At 43.9% G+C, this 19153-nt stretch overlaps 1 protein-coding gene across 16 annotated transcripts in view; it reads left to right on the plus strand.

Annotated features, from left to right (window-relative positions):
* LOC110988357 (uncharacterized) overlaps nt 1-19153 on the plus strand; it is a 148344-nt gene that overhangs the window by 128233 nt on the left and 958 nt on the right. For 14 of the 16 annotated variants that reach the window (XR_002599428.2, XR_015426773.1, XR_015426774.1 and 11 more), the window contains 2 exons: nt 11-113; nt 12761-12821. The gene's annotated coding sequence lies outside the window, so the exon portion shown is untranslated. Of the gene's footprint in view, nt 1-10; nt 114-11177; nt 11897-12760; nt 12822-19153 lie in introns of all 16 variants that reach the window. The other 2 variants (XM_087142396.1, XM_087142397.1) reach the window with 2 other exon arrangements.

The following is a 19153-nucleotide window of genomic DNA, read 5'->3' on the forward strand; positions in this document are numbered from 1 at the left end:
TTCCCACCAGGATTCATTGTTTTGCCTTCTATATGGTGCCATTGACTTACCTTCAGTCATAGATCCCTGATCAACTTTTTCAAGAATGATCGTCCAGTTGTTTCTACATTTCTGTAAGTATTACAGTAAAGAGCCCCCCGTATTACACTTTTTACAAGCAAAGGAAAACAAAATATCTTGCTCATGGATACAAATGAACCAGCAGGTGAACGTGAGCCTCTAACACTATGAATCTCAACACCTTGAAAATATGGTTTGTATGTAATTCACCGTGAAACCTCCTTACATGTCAAAGTAAGCCCTTGGAAAATCAGATTCTGTAAAACTCAAAGCAAACAAACCGAATCGCAAGGCTGCCTGGCTGCAGCTGGCCGGCCAGTAGATGTTTTTGCGATCACATAGAGTGCAGACACCCACACTATCCATGCAGTGCGACCGCGAGCACGTGCTTACCATGGTGAGCCGCTCCTGCGTGGCTTTCTTGGGGTGATTATTTTCGCACTTTTTATTTAATCTTGTGCTGTGGTTTGGCACACAGTAATTAACACTGAGATAGTACATGTAGTATTTTGTTACCCAAATTTCTCTTTCTACCGTTAAATAAAATCAGCCGCATAAATTTTAAGTGTGTCTTGGTTTAACAAATCCAGTCTTTTTGCCCATTGCGTTCAGCATGATGTATCGGATCTATTTTCAGTTGGGTTTTCTAATGACCTGTCACTTTCTGTGGTCACATGGTTATTGGGAAAATCAGCAATTAGACTGTCCGTGAATTGGCACGCAGTAGCAGTCAGGATGTCGCGGTGGATGTAGATGCAGTTTGTGTGCCGCGCGCGATGTCCAAATCGCACAGCTGTAAGCCGCGGCTGCCAGCATAGATCGGTGGTCATTTCATACCGTAGCCAAGTGATTCGGACATGGCCAAAATCTTGTACATACATGTACATGTAGTATATGTACTGTACGTGCCACTGTGATTCATCGAATGCGCAGAGGATTTTTTGCCCAATTCCACATGCGCTGCCACTGCTTGAAAAAGTTCTCAGGATCTTGAAAAACAGAGACCCAACTTTATGTAAAATGTCGTAAGCACCCATCAGATCAAATACTGGACCACAAAGATCCCACATTTAAGTTTACAAATATTAGGAGGAAAAATGATGCTTTGGTCCACTTGGTCCTTGCCAACAGCTGCAATATACAAATTTGTTTTTTTGGCCTCAAAATCCAGACCGGTCGCTCTAATTCCGAGAAACTTGACGTAAGATGTCGTAAGCACCCATTGGATCATATACTGCCCCACAAAGGTCTTGCATTCAAGTGTCCAAAAATTAGGAGGAAAAAGATACTTTGGTCCACTTGATCCTTTCCAACCAAAGACGTTTCCAAACAATGTATATGTACAACACCATTGCATTTAATTCACGTGGTTTCTTTCATTAATATGCGTGAACATTACACTGGAACTTAATCGTACGTTGGTGTTTAATAAAAACGTCCATTCTTGAAAACTGCAAATCTTGGCGAAATATTTCAGTGTTTTCCAAATTAACAAGGTCTTGAATGCAATTTTATTTCTTCCGAGTGATTTGTCAGGCTGTACCACTGCTAGGGCTGATACTTGTGATAGGAATATGTTGTTACCGACTGGCCAGGGACTATTGAAATTTGCTGAAAAATTATATCTGACAAGATACAAGTCACAATTGTATACCGCAATGGGGGATTGTCGTTCATGACACATGGCACATGTTTACAGGTGTAAAAATGATTATGCGGGTGAAAAAATGTCTGTCGAAAAATGGTGATAATATTAACTTGAAAACAGCATTCGCTGGAGAAAGTGTTTAAGAAAACTTTGGGGAAAACAGCGCAACGTACATGGAAAGTTTCCTGTTCCCTTCATCCCCTCAGGCCACTGCAGACCTAAGATAGGGGCCTTTCAATCAAAATGTAATCGAAGACATGAAAAGCAAAACGAATGCACTGGCGCGGGGAAGGAATGCACAAGCGTGAACTGCCGGGACTGTAAAAGTGCATGTACCGACAAACGCGTGCTTGAATGGCACGTACATGTACTGTACTGTGGTTGTGTGCCTACACAAACACAAGCAGGGCAGCCCGAAATCTATCTTAAAAAAATGCACAAGAATGGGCACAAGTTTCATTTTTGGACTTACCGATTTATTCAAGATTCATTCAAGACTTTGGTGTTTTGGATCATTTCTAACAATTCTGCGTAACAGGTTTTGTACCACACAGTTCTTCCATCCTTGCGATCACATGATCTTATCTTCAGCGCAATCCACTGCATGATTCATACAGTATTTAGCTATTAACTGGTTCTGGGTATGTTATTGGTACATTTCCAGTGACGAGTACAAGTATACTATGCCGTTACTGCATGTGATTAAAACAGTGAAGGGAAATGTGGTCAAAAGGTTGTGCGTGCGAGCGGCTGTATCTCATGCAATGTATTTCGTTTGTAACGTCGGGGGGTATAATGCCGATACCGAGCAGCAACTGGCAAGTGCCGAGTGGACAAAACTGAGGTTTATATTTTAATGCCATTTTCCAAGAACTTTCTAAGCATTGTTGGACTTTTTGACGCAGTTATTTTGGAAGTGCTGAATATGATGGACTTTTTTGATGCGGGGCTGAAATTTCATGAAAACCTTTAGCAGCCTTACGGTCATTACGCCCAAGACGATGCAGTGCTGCCGTAGCTCTTGCCTGGATCTGACTCATCGAAGTTTAACGAATATCCACTTCGTAAGAGAGAGTAAGCCCATAAAACCTGGGAACTGATCAACATATTAAGGCAACCGCAAAGTTAATGAGCTGGGCTTCTCGGGAGGCTTCACTGTGTTTTTGCAGTGTTTTTACTGAAGCCTAGCATGTCCTCACCGGGTCACGCAGGGGATTATTTCACAGTGATTTCAACAGATAATCTGCCCTGACATTGCCATGAAAACAAGTTTCACATAAAGTCATTGCAAATTATATATATATATATCACTCCAAATTCACGGCGTTGAGATTCATAGTGTAACCATCCAGGCTTGAGTGACCAATCCCAGCTCGAGTCTCAGCAACATGAACCAGCGGGTAGACTTGATGAGCCTCAAACCCTCCAAGTTGGAGTGAACAATTTTAGCTCTTATCTCAGGAACTTGAACCAGCTGGTGAACTTAATCTTTTAATCATCCAGGCTTAATGGAAACCCTAGCTCTAGTCTGAGCAACGTCAGCCAGCAGGTCAACTTGAACCTCTCAACATCCGGGCTTTTATAACCAATTCTAGTGCTAGTCTCAACAACAGTGAACTTCACCCTCAAACCATCGATCCGGGCTGGAGTGACCAATGGTATCTATAGTCTCAGCAACATGAACCAACGGGTGGACTTGAGCTTCTAACCATCCAGGCTTGACGGAAAGCTCTAATCTGAGCCGCATCAGCATTGAGCCTCTCAACATCAAGACTGGAGTGACCAAACCTAGTCTACTCTTAGCAACAGTGAACTTCAGCCTCTAATCACACAGGCTGGGATGACCAATCCTAGCTCTAGTCTCAGAAACATGAGTTAGCAGGTGGACTTCAGCCTTTTTCTATCCGAGCTTGAGTGCCCAATACTATCTCTAGTCTCAGGTGCATGAACCAGCAGGTGGATCTGGGCATCTAACCATCCACGCTGGAGAGACCAATCTTAGCCTCTAGTCGTAGCAACGTGAGCAGTCATGTGAACTTGAGCCTTTAACCATCCAGGCTTGAGTGACCAATCCTAGCTTGCTCTAGTCTCAGCAACATCAACCAGCAGGCGGACTTGAGCCCCAAACCATTCGGGCTTGAGTGACCACTCGTACATGTATCTTTACTCTTAGCCAAATGAACCAGCAGGTCACATATACCCTCTAATCTTCCAGGCTTCTCTGGACTATCTGAGCTCTAGTCTCAGCAGCATAAACCAGCATATACCCTCTTATCTTCCAGGCTTCTCTTCCAGGCTTCTCTGGACTATCCGAGCTCTAGTCTCAGCAGCATAAACCAGCAGGTCACATATACCCTCTAATCTTCCAGGCTTCTGTGGACTATCCCAGCTCTAGTCTCCGCAGCATAAACCAGCAGGTCACATATACCCTCTAATCTTCCAGGCTTCTCTGGACTATCCGAGCTCTAGTCTCGGCAGCATAAACCAGCAGGTCACATATACCCTCTAATCTTCCAGGCTTCTCTGGACTATCTGAGCTCTAGTCTCAGCAGCATAAACCAGCAGGTCACATATACCCTCTAATCTTCCAGGCTTCTGTGGACTATCTGAGCTCTAGTCTCAGCAGCATAAACCAGCAGGTCACATGTACCCTCCAATCTTCCAGGCTTCTGTGGACTATCTGAGCTCTAGTCTCAGCAGCATAAACCAGCAGGTCACATACACCCTCTAATCTTCCAGGCTTCTCTGGACTATCTGAGCTCTAGTCTCAGCAGCATAAACCAGAAGGTCACATGTACCCTCTAATCTTCCAGGCTTCTGTGGACTATCTGAGCTCTAGTCTCAGCAGCATAAACCAGCAGGTCACATGTACCCTCTAATCTTTCAGGCTTCTGTGGACTATCCAAGCTCTAGTCTCAGCAGCATAAACCAGAAGGTCACATATACCCTCTAATCTTCCAGGCTTCTCTGGACTATCCGAGCTCTAGTCTCAGCAGCATAAACCAGCATATACCCTCTTATCTTCCAGGCTTCTCTTCCAGGCTTCTCTGGACTATCCGAGCTCTAGTCTCAGCAGCATAAACCAGCAGGTTGCATGTACCCTCTAATCTTCCAGGCTTCTCTGGACTATCTGAGCTCTAGTCTCAGCAGCATAAACCAGCAGGTCACATGTACCCTCTAATCTCCCAGGCTTCTGTGGACTATCTGAGCTCTAGTCTCAGCAGCATAAACCAGCAGGTCACATGTACCCTCTAATCTTCCAGGCTTCTGTGGACTATCTGAGCTCTAGTCTCAGCAGCATAAACCAGCAGGTCACATATACCCTCTAATCTTCCAGGCTTCTGTGGACTATCCAAGCTCTAGTCTCAGCAGCATAAACCAGAAGGTCACATATACCCTCTAATCTTCCAGGCTTCTCTGGACTATCCGAGCTCTAGTCTCGGCAGCATAAACCAGCAGGTCACATATACCCTCTAATCTTCCAGGCTTCTCTGGACTATCTGAGCTCTAGTCTCAGCAGCATAAACCAGCAGGTCACATATACCCTCTAATCTTCCAGGCTTCTGTGGACTATCTGAGCTCTAGTCTCAGCAGCATAAACCAGCAGGTCACATGTACCCTCCAATCTTCCAGGCTTCTGTGGACTATCTGAGCTCTAGTCTCAGCAGCATAAACCAGCAGGTCACATACACCCTCTAATCTTCCAGGCTTCTGTGGACTATCCGAGCTCTAGTCTCAGCAGCCTAAACCAGCAGGTCACATGTACCCTCTAATCTTCCAGGCTTCTGTGGACTATCTGAGCTCTAATCTCCGCAGCATAAACCAGCAGGTCACATGTACCCTCTAATCTTCCAGGCTTCTGTGGACTATCCGAGTTTTAGTCTCCACAGCATAAACCAGCAGGTCACATATACCCTCTAATCTTCCAGGCTTCTCTGGACTATCTGAGCTCTAGTCTCAGCAGCATAAACCAGCAGGTCACATATACCCTCTAATCTTCCAGGCTTCTCTGGACTATCTGAGCTCTAGTCTCAGCAGCATAAACCAGCATGTCACATATACCCTCTAATCTTCCAGGCTTCTGTGGACTATCTGAGCTCTAGTCTCAGCAGCATAAACCAGCAGGTCACATACACCCTCTAATCTTCCAGGCTTCTGTGGACTATCCGAGCTCTAGTCTCAGCAGCCTAAACCAGCAGGTCACATGTACCCTCTAATCTTCCAGGCTTCTGTGGACTATCTGAGCTCTAGTCTCAGCAGCATAAACCAGCAGGTCACATATACCCTCTAATCTTCCAGGCTTGTGTGGACTATCTGAGCTCTAGTCTCAGCAGCATAAACCAGCAGGTCACATGTACCCTCCAATCTTCCAGGCTTCTGTGGACTATCTGAGCTCTAGTCTCAGCAGCATAAACCAGCAGGTCACATACACCCTCTAATCTTCCAGGCTTCTGTGGACTATCCGAGCTCTAGTCTCAGCAGCCTAAACCAGCAGGTCACATGTACCCTCTAATCTTCCAGGCTTCTGTGGACTATCTGAGCTCTAATCTCCGCAGCATAAACCAGCAGGTCACATGTACCCTCTAATCTTCCAGGCTTCTGTGGACTATCCGAGTTTTAGTCTCCACAGCATAAACCAGCAGGTCACATATACCCTCTAATCTTCCAGGCTTCTCTGGACTATCTGAGCTCTAGTCTCAGCAGCATAAACCAGCAGGTCACATGTACCCTCTAATCTTCCAGGCTTCTCTGGACTATCTGAGCTCTAGTCTCAGCAGCTTAAACCAGCATGTCGCATGTACCCTCTAATCTTCCAGGCTTCTCTGGACTATCTGAGCTCTAGTCTCAGCAGCATAAACCAGCAGGTCACATATACCCTCTAATCATCCAGGCTTCTGTGGACTATCTGAGCTCTAGTCTCAGCAGCATAAACCAGCAGGTCACATGTACCCTCTAATCTTCCAGGCTTCTGTGGACTATCCGAGCTCTAGTCTCAGCAGCATAAACCAGCAGGTCACATATACCCTCTAATCTCCCAGGCTTCTGTGGACTATCTGAGCTCTAGTCTCAGCAGCATAAACCAGCAGGTCACATGTACCCTCTAATCTTCCAGGCTTCTGTGGACTATCTGAGCTCTAGTCTCAGCAGCATAAACCAGCAGGTCACATGTACCCTCTAATCTTCCAGGCTTCTGTGGACTATCTGAGCTCTAGTCTCAGCAGCATAAACCAGCAGGTCACATATACCCTCTAATCTTCCAGGCTTCTGTGGACTATCCAAGCTCTAGTCTCAGCAGCATAAACCAGAAGGTCACATATACCCTCTAATCTTCCAGGCTTCTCTGGACTATCTGAGCTCTAGTCTCAGCAGCATAAACCAGAAGGTCACATGTACCCTCTAATCTTCCAGGCTTCTGTGGACTATCTGAGCTCTAGTCTCAGCAGCATAAACCAGCAGGTCACATGTACCCTCTAATCTTTCAGGCTTCTGTGGACTATCCAAGCTCTAGTCTCAGCAGCATAAACCAGAAGGTCACATATACCCTCTAATCTTCCAGGCTTCTCTGGACTATCCGAGCTCTAGTCTCAGCAGCATAAACCAGCATATACCCTCTTATCTTCCAGGCTTCTCTTCCAGGCTTCTCTGGACTATCCGAGCTCTAGTCTCAGCAGCATAAACCAGCAGGTTGCATGTACCCTCTAATCTTCCAGGCTTCTCTGGACTATCTGAGCTCTAGTCTCAGCAGCATAAACCAGCAGGTCACATATACCCTCTAATCTTTCAGGCTTCTCCGGACTATCCGAGCTTTAGTCTCAGCAGCATAAACCAGCAGGTCACATGTACCCTCCAATCTTCCAGGCTTCTGTGGACTATCCGAGCTCTAGTCTCAGCAGCCTAAACCAGCAGGTCACATAAACCCTCTAATCTTCCAGGCTTCTGTGGACTATCTGAGCTCTAGTCTCAGCAGCATAAACCAGCAGGTCACATACACCCTCTAATCTTCCAGGCTTCTGTGGACTATCTGAGCTCTAGTCTCAGCAGCATAAACCAGCAGGTCACATATACCCTCTAATCTTCCAGGCATCTGTGGACTATCCAAGCTCTAGTCTCAGCAGCATAAACCAGCAGGTCACATGTACCCTCTAATCTTCCAGGCTTCTGTGGACTATCCAAGCTCTAGTCTCAGCAGCATAAACCAGAAGGTCACATATACCCTCTAATCTTCCTGGCTTCTCTGGACTATCTGAGCTCTAGTCTCAGCAGCATAAACCAGTAGGTCACATGTACCCTCTAATCTTCCAGGCTTGTGTGGTCTATCCGAGCTCTAGTCTCATCAGCATAAACCAGCAGGTCACATGTACCCTCTAATCTTCCAGGAAATGTGACATTGTGCTGATCCTTCCTTGAATGTGAATGAAACCTCCTCACACCCTCTAAAATCAAACTGCTCCTGATATCCACATCAAGTTCAGAAAAAATCTTGGGAAAACGAACAATTGCGCTATATTTGTAAGCATCAGTCCTTGGTGTTAAGTGAGGAAAGTGGGTTTTTCATTGTGCCTTACATTAACCAGTAACAAGTTGAGAAAGTCAACCATAAAATTTACCCTCTGAGACATTAGAAATTTGGCAAGAAAACTGGTGTTCAGTTAAGAAAATTCTTCTGTTAAAAAGAGTCATGAGACCGAGGGCGTGCAATCTGTCGTTGTAACTCTGCTTCAGATAGTTCTGTCGCAATACCATTCAACTTGCTCTGCGCTGGACAGATTCAATTGAGTCGATGTGCTTTTTACGTTGAACCCACCACACAGGTGAACAATAGTCTAATATCAGTAAGATGAGGGTCTTGTAAAGATGTAGAGACACATGCTTGCACCTCCTGGATAAAAGTTCTAGTAGTTAAAAGGTTTAATATTTTACGTTTACGGACAAGGCAAGAATGGGAAACATAAATCACACAAGTGGTATAAGCCATGTAACCAAATATTTGGCAAAACAAAACATTTCCATGACTAAGTAAAATACGTTTTATATGTACATGTAATGGCATTTATAAAAGGTAGAAAAACAGATCAGTTCATGAAAAGTTGCGTGCTTGTTCTAATAAGAAAATTCAAAGCGAGTTGGCTTAGAATTTAAAATAAAATGGAAACATGGAACACGTGCTTGAGAAAATTGGGTCTCATGCAGTGGTATGTGAAAGTTTTTAGAAAACAGACCTTCCCGGAACAGCCCCAACAACGATCTAGTCATTTACAATCTAAATTACTGTACGTGTTTCAGTGCTGCAAAATATTTTACCCATGCCCCCCAAAAACAATCAGACGTGTAATTCTGTTATTACCGTACTTAAAACAGCTTTCACTGCTTCAACCTGAGGAAATAAACTGAGGAAACGATGTACATGTACATATTTCACTTGAACAACGAAGGGTTTAAAGCTTTCAAACAAGACCCAATACAAAATATAGGCTTTTTGCTCCTTAGTTAAATATCACTGAAACAGCCAGGAAACAGGCTATATGATGCACTAGACTGGTCGTACAGTTTTCCTGTGGGCATGTCTGCTGAATGACTCAGGGCTCTCGGTCTGTCTCTGGTAGAAATACTTCAGGTACTTTGTAATTTCATTGTCTTACTGCAGACACTGTTGTGTTGTGTGATGCAACAAAAGTTTCTGCAGATGTTATACAAAAAAGACAACTTATTTTTGTAAAAACTAAAAGGACTTTGGTGGCAGCAAATAAACCAGTTCTCTACCATCGTTTACACCACGTCTGAGCTTAAGTGCCCATGTTCAATGTGATTGAGAATGAAAAAGAACTTTCCTGCCACCAACTGCCTCTTAAATCTTTCGTTGAGTGGCGAATATTGTACATTGCATTACATACTTCCGATACAGTTGCACATTTATTTAGTCACACCAATACGATGGTATAACTTTTAATCTTAAAAAAGTAAATGAGATTTGTTGACGCTGATTGTATTTGCCATATTTGTTGATGCTGAAGTATGGACACTGTGGCTCGTGCAGGTGTTCGTAACTGCACTGCCATGACTACGAGTATACATGTACATGTACGTACGGTTAAGAATGAACACTGTCATGACTGTACTATAGTCCAACCATGGAGGTGGGAAACAGCTATGGCCAACCCGGTTGACAACTAAAATTATGCGTTTAAACCTGACCTCTGCTTCACAAACAACGTCCATACGTATAGCAGAACTACATTTTATAAGCCCTAACTTGTCTTACTCGATACTTGAACTTACTTCAATTTAAAGCATTGTCAAAAGCATGAAGTAGTCTGGTTCCCTGGTCTGAAGATCTTTACTCCCATCGGAAACACATGTAGACGGAGACCGTATAGTTCTGGAAGCCTGTTTTGACTTTTGGACATGACCTCAGTCTTTGCCATCACTGGTTCCAGTCGGCATGCTCTGAGTCTCCTCGAAAGGCTGGAACCAGCTAAAAGAGCCAGAGCCATTATAGTAGCGTGGTGCGCACGCTATAAGCCATTTGTTGCGAGCATGCAAGCAATGAATGAAAATTGCCTTGTCCATTCCAAATGTAGGGGTATTTGAATGTCCTGTCATTTTTAATCGGAAGAGGGGGTTAAGGGCAGTTCCACTGCAAATAATCATAATGCACATGCATGCGTACTAAAGCACACTCACGATTCCTCTTGTGTTAAAATTTCACAGTAAAATGGACATTTGCAATAGTATTCCTGTCTCACACACCCCTCTTTACGAATAGATGAGGCAAACAGAACAGTAACCCACGGCCGCAGGCGGGATTTGGCAATATGCCATTTTTCTAAGGGACTTGACCTTTCGCGGTAAAATAGAGCGAGAACGCGCAAAATCTGAGACAAACAAAAGTCACTGTGCAAAATCTTCATGAGGTTATCCAGACATTTTTCTTTTTCTGCTGTACGTTGATGATTTGATAACGATTGTAAAATGACGTCGTGTGTTTCACGTATTGCTTGTTGAAGATAACATTTCAAATATATTAGAGGAAAAAAGACGTCATTAAGAGGTCGTTTTCTCCTTTAACTTACAGTACCGGTGATTTGATAACGACTACAAAACGACATTGTAAAGACGTCATGTTTTTTTGTGGTCATGGTTGTTGAAGCAGTGTTTCTAACAGAGAAAAAAAGACGTCTTTAAAACGTTTCTTTGGCCAGACCACTTTACAACACACACCCACATAACGACCACAAAAAGACGTCTTTCATGCATCCTGTGCCCAATGGGTAGTAAAAACTTTAGGTTTTTCAGAATGTGGACTTTAGCAAATGTTTCTATTGTAAAATTTGTCCCGTAGAGGCTTAGCCTTAGATTGCACAAAAGTTTAAAATTTTCCTGGGGCCCACATGCCCCTTGAGTTCGCGCTGCATGCTTGCAAATTTCAGCTTTTTTCATTTTTTGAGAATCTTATCCCTGCATACTAAAGTGACCAATCCTAGCGAGCTCTGGCCTCAGCAGCATGAACCAGCAAGACAACCAGATCCTCTAACCACCCAAGCTTGAGTGACCAATCCTACATGTAGCTCTAGTCTCAGCAACATGAACCAGGAGGTGAAGCTGAGCTTCTCGACATCCGGGCTTGAGTGACCAATCCTAGCTCTAGCCTCGGTAACAGGAACCAGCAGGACAAGCACGGCATCTAACCATTCAGGCTTGAGAGAGCAATCCTAGCTCTAGTCTCAGCAACATGAACCAGCAGGAGAACTTGAGCCTCTCATCAACATCCAGGTTGGAGTGACCAATTCTAACTCTAGTCTCAGTAACATGAACCAGCCCGTGATCTTCAGCCTCTAACCAACCAGGCTTGAGTGACCAGTCCTAGCTCTAGTCTCAGCAACTGCACCAGCAGGTGAACTTGAGCTTCTAACCATCCAGGCTTGATTGACCAATCCTAGCGCTCGTGTGAGCAACAAGAACCAGCAGGTGATCTTCAGCCTCTAACCATCCGGGCTTAGGAGAGCAATCCTAGCTCTAGTCTCAGCAACATGCACCAGCAGGTGAACTTGAGCTTCTAACCATCTAGTCTTGAGTGACCAATCCCAGCTCTGGTCTCAGCAACATGAACCAGCAGGTGAACTCGAGCCTCTAACCATCCAGTATTGAGTGATCAGTCCTAGCTCTGGTTTCAGCAACACGAACCAGCAGGTGGGCTTGAGTGTCTAATCATCCAGGTTTGAGTGATCAATCGGAGAGCGATTTCATGCCGATTGTCGCACACTGCAAGTGTGACTTTAAAAATTCCTCTGGTAAATTTGGAACTACATGCATGAGCCACACCTTCACCATGTGCCTTATTTCAGGTGTCATTTACAAAATATGAAAAATGATTGCATCAAATGAAATGGCTGCATTTGCAAAAGTTTAGGACCCTATCCAAAATGCTAAATCCTGAAGAAAAACCAACTGGAACCAATCAATCATTGCAACTTATGCTTATTTTCAGTGTGTAATCTTAGTATGTTGGTTAAATAGCTACTTGACTACATTTCCATGATTTGAAATGTCGATATATTTAGTGTACCCTCCTTTATTTCTGATTACTCAGACTGGCTTTTTTTACGCAGACGAAATGTTGAACAAGACTTGCCTTTTGAAAAAAAAATCATTTAAATGGGTACATACGTGTACATGTAGCACTACATCGATGTTATGCACCACTGCAAAAACATGCTCGGTAAATCATTCAGTGAGACAATGTAATGCAGGACCAGTGACAGAAACACAAGAAACAGTCAAATTAAAGTGGTCTTAAACTTTTGCAAATGACTGTACCTGTATCTGCATATCTCTACAGTCAGAGAACCTGAGTTTAATTTGACTCGGCGGAAACCTTGAGTCATAATATTGCCAGGGTGCAAGTTCATGACTTTAGGAAATTTTGTCCTGTGCAGCGAGATTATTGACCGATCTTGAATTTCTCATTACGTTCAAATTCCAGGTGGTCTTTAACTTTTGCAAATGACTGTATATGAGATTTGTCAACATTTATTGTTGTCCTGTTCCTTTCAGTTCTGCGTTTAAAGTGGTCTGCCGTCTTCGAGAATCAGTTTACTTTATGAAGATGTGTGGGGTAAGTCACGATGGGTTATTTCACAAACCCTGGGGAAATTTTTAGAAATAACGTACAAACTGTAAGTTTGATAAATTGTGACTGAGGTTTTGTATTAATTTCTTCGTGTTGTTCTCACAGGCAAAGGTATCATAAGAAACTGTTTTGAAAATCAGACACTTTTAAAAATATGATTTAGCCCTACAAGAGATCTAGAGTTTATTCAGGCCATTTCTCGGCCAGAGGGAGGTGTGATCTACCCTCCCATTTTAAACTCTGCTATCCCATGACCAATTTTTTAATAACTTGACATTTACAAAAAACAGTCACGAGCAATACAGATGTGAAATTTGGACCGATCTATTGTCTTGGAAAGAGTATAGCGCCCTCCTCAGTTTCATGTGTGTGTGGACGAGCTGCACAATATTAGACATGGCGGACGTCACAGTCGTAGTGAAGTGTCTTTATTATTGTTAAGCCATAGAACCCGTAACATGGTGTCAGAAGTGAGCTGATATAGTGAGAAGATATTAGAGACTTGATTGAGCTTAGCTTAATAGTTTTGGAGTAGCCAGCCTTCAACCGCAAACGAGAGATTTTTCGGGGGTAAGTCAGCAACACTTCCGAAATCAGTGTATTGTGCGATAGTGTTACATGTATGAGCATTGCTGTGTGCATGCATTCTCGACCCGCATATTAAATAACGACACGAACGACTGTGCATGATGGCGGTGTATCAGATTCCACTGCCGGAGGCTATGAACTGTAAAGGGGGTGATCTTGCCCACAATTGGAACTTTTTCAGAGAAAGTTTTGAGGACTATTGCAAAGCAGTACAACTTGGTAAAAAGGATGAAACAATCCATGTGGCTACTCTGAAAAGTGTGATGGGAAAAGAGTGCAAGAACATTGTGAAGCAGCTTCGGCTCACGGATGACGAGATGAAAGGCCACAAAACATTTCTACAGGCGTATTTCGCACCGATCAGGAATGTACTGTATGAGAGATATCAGTTTCATACTGCTGATCAACAGCCGAATAATACCATAGACCAGTATGTCATTCGCTTACGGCTGTTAGCAGAGAAATGCAAATTTGGTCAGCTAGAAACAGAGATGATCCGAGACCGGCTTGTTCTTGGAACTAGAGATAAAGCAGCAAGAGCAAGGCTTTTGAGAGAAAGAGAATGTGATCTGAAGAGAGCAATCGAAGCCCTCAGAATTAGTGAGCTGACACAAGAACGGCTCAAGCAGATTGATGTGCCACAAACAGAAACTGTGCATGCCTTGAAGAAACGAGAGAGCCCAAAAGCAAAGAGCACCGCTAAGTTAAAGCCTAAAGATCCCAAGAAGCCCAAGACACTGAAATCTTGCAAGTACCGTGGATCTTCACATGAATGGAACCAGAACAGATGTCCTGCCTATGGAAAAAAGTGGAAAGTGCGGACAAATAAACCACTTCCAGTCAGTATGCAGATGGAGAGAAAATCAAGAAAGTTTGCACATAATGCAAGAAGTGTGCAACTACTTGGGGCTATCAACAGGGGCCACAAAGTGCTTATGGTCCTGCTTGCATTCATTTCAGAGCCAGGCGAGATAAGCATTCAGTGCCAGATTGACACAGGGGCAACATGCAACATGATGTCATTTGACACCCTGTGTGATGTCAAGCAGACAAAAAAGCCTCAAATGAAAAAGTCGTCTGCTAGATTAAAATTGTACGATGACAGTTTCATCAATGTCAAAGGAGAGTGTGACCTGACATGTCACTATCAAGGTCGCCAGAGGAATCTTAACTTCAAGATAGTTGATTCCAGCCAGCCTCCCCTACTGTCACAACAGACGTGTACAAAGATGGGCCTCATAAGCATACATGTTGACAGTGCACTCAATAGCATGCAGCATGACACAGTGCCCTTGACAGAGTGTGAAATTTTGCAGGGGAGTACCACATTGACATTGATCCCTCTGCGACTGGTACAGAATGCACCACGTCGTGTTCCGGTTGCCATGAAAGATAAGCTTCATGACGAGATACATGAGGTAGAGAAACAAGGCATCATAGCAAAAGTTACCGAGCCTACAGCGTGGATCAGCATCCTGGTGATTGTCTAGAAACTGGGCAAGCTGCGAGTTTGCTTAGATCCACGAGAGCTAAATAAAAACCATCAAACGTCCTTAATACCCGATGCCAACACTTGACGAGATATTGCCCTCTCTCGCCAATGCAAAAGTCTTCACCGTCCTAGATGCAAAAGAAGGATTTCATCAAGTAAAACTTGATGAAGAGAGCTTCTTCCGGACAACTGTCTGGACCCCATTCGGCAGATACCATTATCTGAGAATGCCGTTTGGAATAGTGTCAGCGCCAGAATACCAGCGATGACAGATAGAGATATTGCAGGGGCTACCTGGCACAGCAGTCACTGCTGATGATATTCTGGTGTACGGCTGTGATGTAGCAGAACATGACAGAAATCTGAGGACGCTTCTTCACCGGGCACGCCAAGCGAACCTGAAACTCAACCGAAAGAAGATCAGACTACGACTGGATGAAGTGACATTCGTGGGCCAAGCGTTGACCTCAAGAGGAGTCCGCCCAGATCCGAGGAAGGTAGAGGCAATAAAACACTTGCAGCGACCAGACTCAAAGAAAGCAGTCCAGTGACTGTTGGGATGTGTCAACTACCTATCATGATACTTGCCAAGGCTTGCCGAAGTGAGTGAGCCACTCCAAAAGTTGACAGAGCAGCGTACAGTTTTGATATGGCAGTCACAACAGGAAGAGTCCTTTCAGCAGATAAAGGACATGATTGCCAGTGCTCCAGTACTCGGGTGCTACGACCTGAACACAGAGGTCACAATACAGTGTGATGCATCAGAGAAAGGGCGTGGAACAACTCTCCTTCAGAATGGGCAACCAGCTGCATTTGCCTCCCGGTCCCTCACCTCGGCAGAGCAGAACTATGCACAGATAGAGAAAGAGTGCCTATCCATAGTTTTCTCCCGTGAGAGGTTTGACCAGTATTTGCATGGCAGAGAGCTGATCAAGGGGAACACCGACCACAAGCCGTTGGTGCCAATCTTCACGAAGCCAATACATAAAGCTCCCAAGAGGCTGCAACGCATGCTTCTGAGATAACAGAAGTACCGGTACAACCTGAGCGTGCAGTACCTGCCGGGAAGCCAGGTGTATATAGTTGACATTTTAAAGCCGGGCTTCCACGAAGAGCACAGATGAGAGTTGCCTGTCAGAATACCAGATGTTTCACCTGAGACAGGAGGAGCGACTCATGTCAGAGAATGAAGTCATCAACCAATCCAGCTACATGTATTTATGCATGAAGGATAGCACACAGCTGCAAACCAAGAAGGCCACACAGTCTGATTCAGTTCTTCAACTGTTGAAGACTGTAGTGCTGGAGGGATAGCCAGAGCAGAGAAATGAAGAGATTGAAGTCATCAATCAGTCCGGCTATTTATGCATGAAGGATAGCACACAGCTATAAATCAAGGCGACCACACAGTCCGATTCAGTCCTTCCGATTCAGTTCTTCAACTGTTGAAGACTGTAGTGCTGGAGGGATGGCTAGAGCAGAAAAATGAAGTATCGATTTGCATTCGTGAGTACTTTGATGTCCGAGATGAAATCACTGTTCAGGATGGGGTACTCTACAAAGGAATGAGGGTCATTGTACCCAAGTCTATGCACAGGATGATGCTTACCAGAGTCCATTCAAGCCACTTTGGTACAGAAGCTTGCCTAGGAAGAGCCAGAGAAGTGCTATACTGGCCTGGAATGACAAGCCAGATCAAAGACAGGGTAAGCCAGTGCTAGTCTTGTAATGAGTTCCTGAACAAGCAACAGAAAGAGCCGATGATGTCATATGAAATACCCAATTGGGCATGGAGTGTAGTCAGCCAAGGTCTCTTTCACTACAGACATGCTGACTATCTGATCACAGCTGACCTCAACAGCGACTTCTGGGAACTAGGCAAGCTGGATAGCACCAGATCAGACACTATAGTTGAGTGCACAAAGAAGCATTTCTTACGATTTGGTATACCCAGCAAGGTCATTAATAACAACGGTCTTCAGTTCATTGCGGTGGACTATGAGGAATTCAGCAGAGATTGGGAGTTTGAGCATGTTACGTCTTCTCCCTCCCCCAGCCAGAGTAATGGCAAAGCAGAATCAGCAGTGAAAAAGAACATCATCAAGAAAGTGACCAAAGCTAAAGAAGATCTTCATCTTGCAATTCTAGATTGGCGTAACGCACCTGATTCCAGTGGCAGCAGTCCAATGCAGAAATTGATGTCGAAATGGGCGAGAACACTGTTGCCAACACCTGAAGCCAGACATCGTCCAAGGTGTGGCAGACAACTTCAGAAGAAAAAGGCCAAACGCCATATATCTCAAAAACTGCAAAACCACTTCTGGAATTGCAGATTGGACAACCAGTCAGAATTCAGCCACCCAGCAGGAACACGTCATGGCAAGCTGGAGAATGTGTTGCCAGTGACGGTTCCCGTTCCTATCTCATCGAGCTAGACAGTGGCCAAGTGCTGAGATGCAACAGAAAGCACTCGCCTACATCAACTCAACAGTCGGAGACAAATTCTTTAGCAACAGCTCCAGTCCAGCAAGACCCAGTCTCTGCCTCAACCCCACCAGCCAATCAACCAGCAGTCCTACCTGAGCCAGCCAGGCTAGTGAAAACAACCACAAATCTAGTCCAACCCAAGACAAATCCACCAAGTACCGAACAAATTTCTCCGAAGTCCAGACGTACTCATCCAACATCAAAACACTATCTCGATTCAAGGATTTTGTCATGCAGATTTCGACAAAGAGAAAAGGCACACAAAAGGACACTTAGTGATTCAATTCTCCCGAGGACAGATTTAATGTTTTGACTTGCTTTGATTTCCATACCTCACATTCTAACACACACAAATATGCATAATAATGACAAGTGGAATCAGGCATTTTTTAGTTTACATCAAAATGTCGTAGCCTTTGGTTTCATTCCACGTAAAAGCATTTCATGGGACTTTATTATTTATTACAGGTGTCTGGAGACTGAAGAATTTTTTTCATGTGCAATGTTTTCACTTTGGCAAGACAAGTCGACGAAGAAAAGAAAAAAAAAGCTGTTTTTTGTTATCTTTTGAACAAGATGTTATAGGTAAACATTACCAAGTTTGCTAATTGTTTAGCTTAAAAAAAAAGAGGGAGATGTCTGGGAAAGAGTAAAGCGCCCTCCTCAGTTTCACATGTGTGGATGAGCTGCACAATATAGACATAGTGAATGTCACAGTCGTTGTGAAGTGACAGTCGATGTTAAGCCTGAGAACCCATAGCAATGAGACTGTTGCTGTATTGGTATTGTGCACATCAGTGGGAAAAAGTAATCATTTTTGGCTGAGCCGTCTTGCAAACATACAAGTAGGCATAGTGTGGCCTGTATGCATGTACATCTGATTTTCACAAAGTTGGTGTCAAAACAAATGAAAGACATCGCTGGAAAACCTCCTGAAGGCTTGGTGGAGGAAAAGAATTTTGCTACCACGTTAATAAAAAAAATTAAGGGGGGCGGATCCTACCGCCCCCATCACGGCCGTTTTGGGGTTAAAATATATCAGCCTGTCACAGTTGAATCTTAGTAATAGGAGCAATAAACCCAACTCTTGTTCTTTATTCTTATCAGTGCTGATGATACTCAGCATGAGGTTGGACCGTCGTAGGCTAATAACTGAATGGTCACTGAAGCTTGCCGTGCAAAATGAACGACAGCATTTTTGTTGAAAAATAAAGCTCTTCCTTCATTTTGTAGACTGGTTTCCTCAATCTAATGGAATGGAATGGATATTTTGCCATCGCTAGCAAATGTAACTAAACAATATTTTGCCGGCCACATGAACAGTAACTGGGTTTTTGGGGAGGGGGGCAAACCTTAGTCTGGTTCTGCACCATCAATTATAGAATCAAACCATTTTACATTTTCGGACTTTACTATAAAAGATTTCTCCAGAGCCATGGATCAGAAAAAAAAGTTGAAATACACCTGTACTCTGTAAATAAATACCAGAGTCAGTTTTCAAGTAAAAAAAGAAAAACTTCATTTTGTTTTGGACAAAAAACTTAAGGCAGGTTGGGATCGAACCCAGTAGGGAGCATGTCTTGTGATTTTAGATGTGCGCATTATTGACTAGAGCACCAAACATATATTGAATTTCTCCGGAATACAGGTGTACAGCCTTACTCATGTATATGCATCAACGAGGGCGCTGTCTACATGTACTTGTAGCCAGCTAAATACCATTTAGTTAAATATGCCAGCGACGGCTAAA

Source organism: Acanthaster planci, linkage group LG10 (assembly GCF_054643075.1).
Source record: "Acanthaster planci isolate LZ-2023a linkage group LG10, COTS_SCS, whole genome shotgun sequence".
NCBI classification, from domain to species: domain Eukaryota; kingdom Metazoa; phylum Echinodermata; class Asteroidea; order Valvatida; family Acanthasteridae; genus Acanthaster; species Acanthaster planci.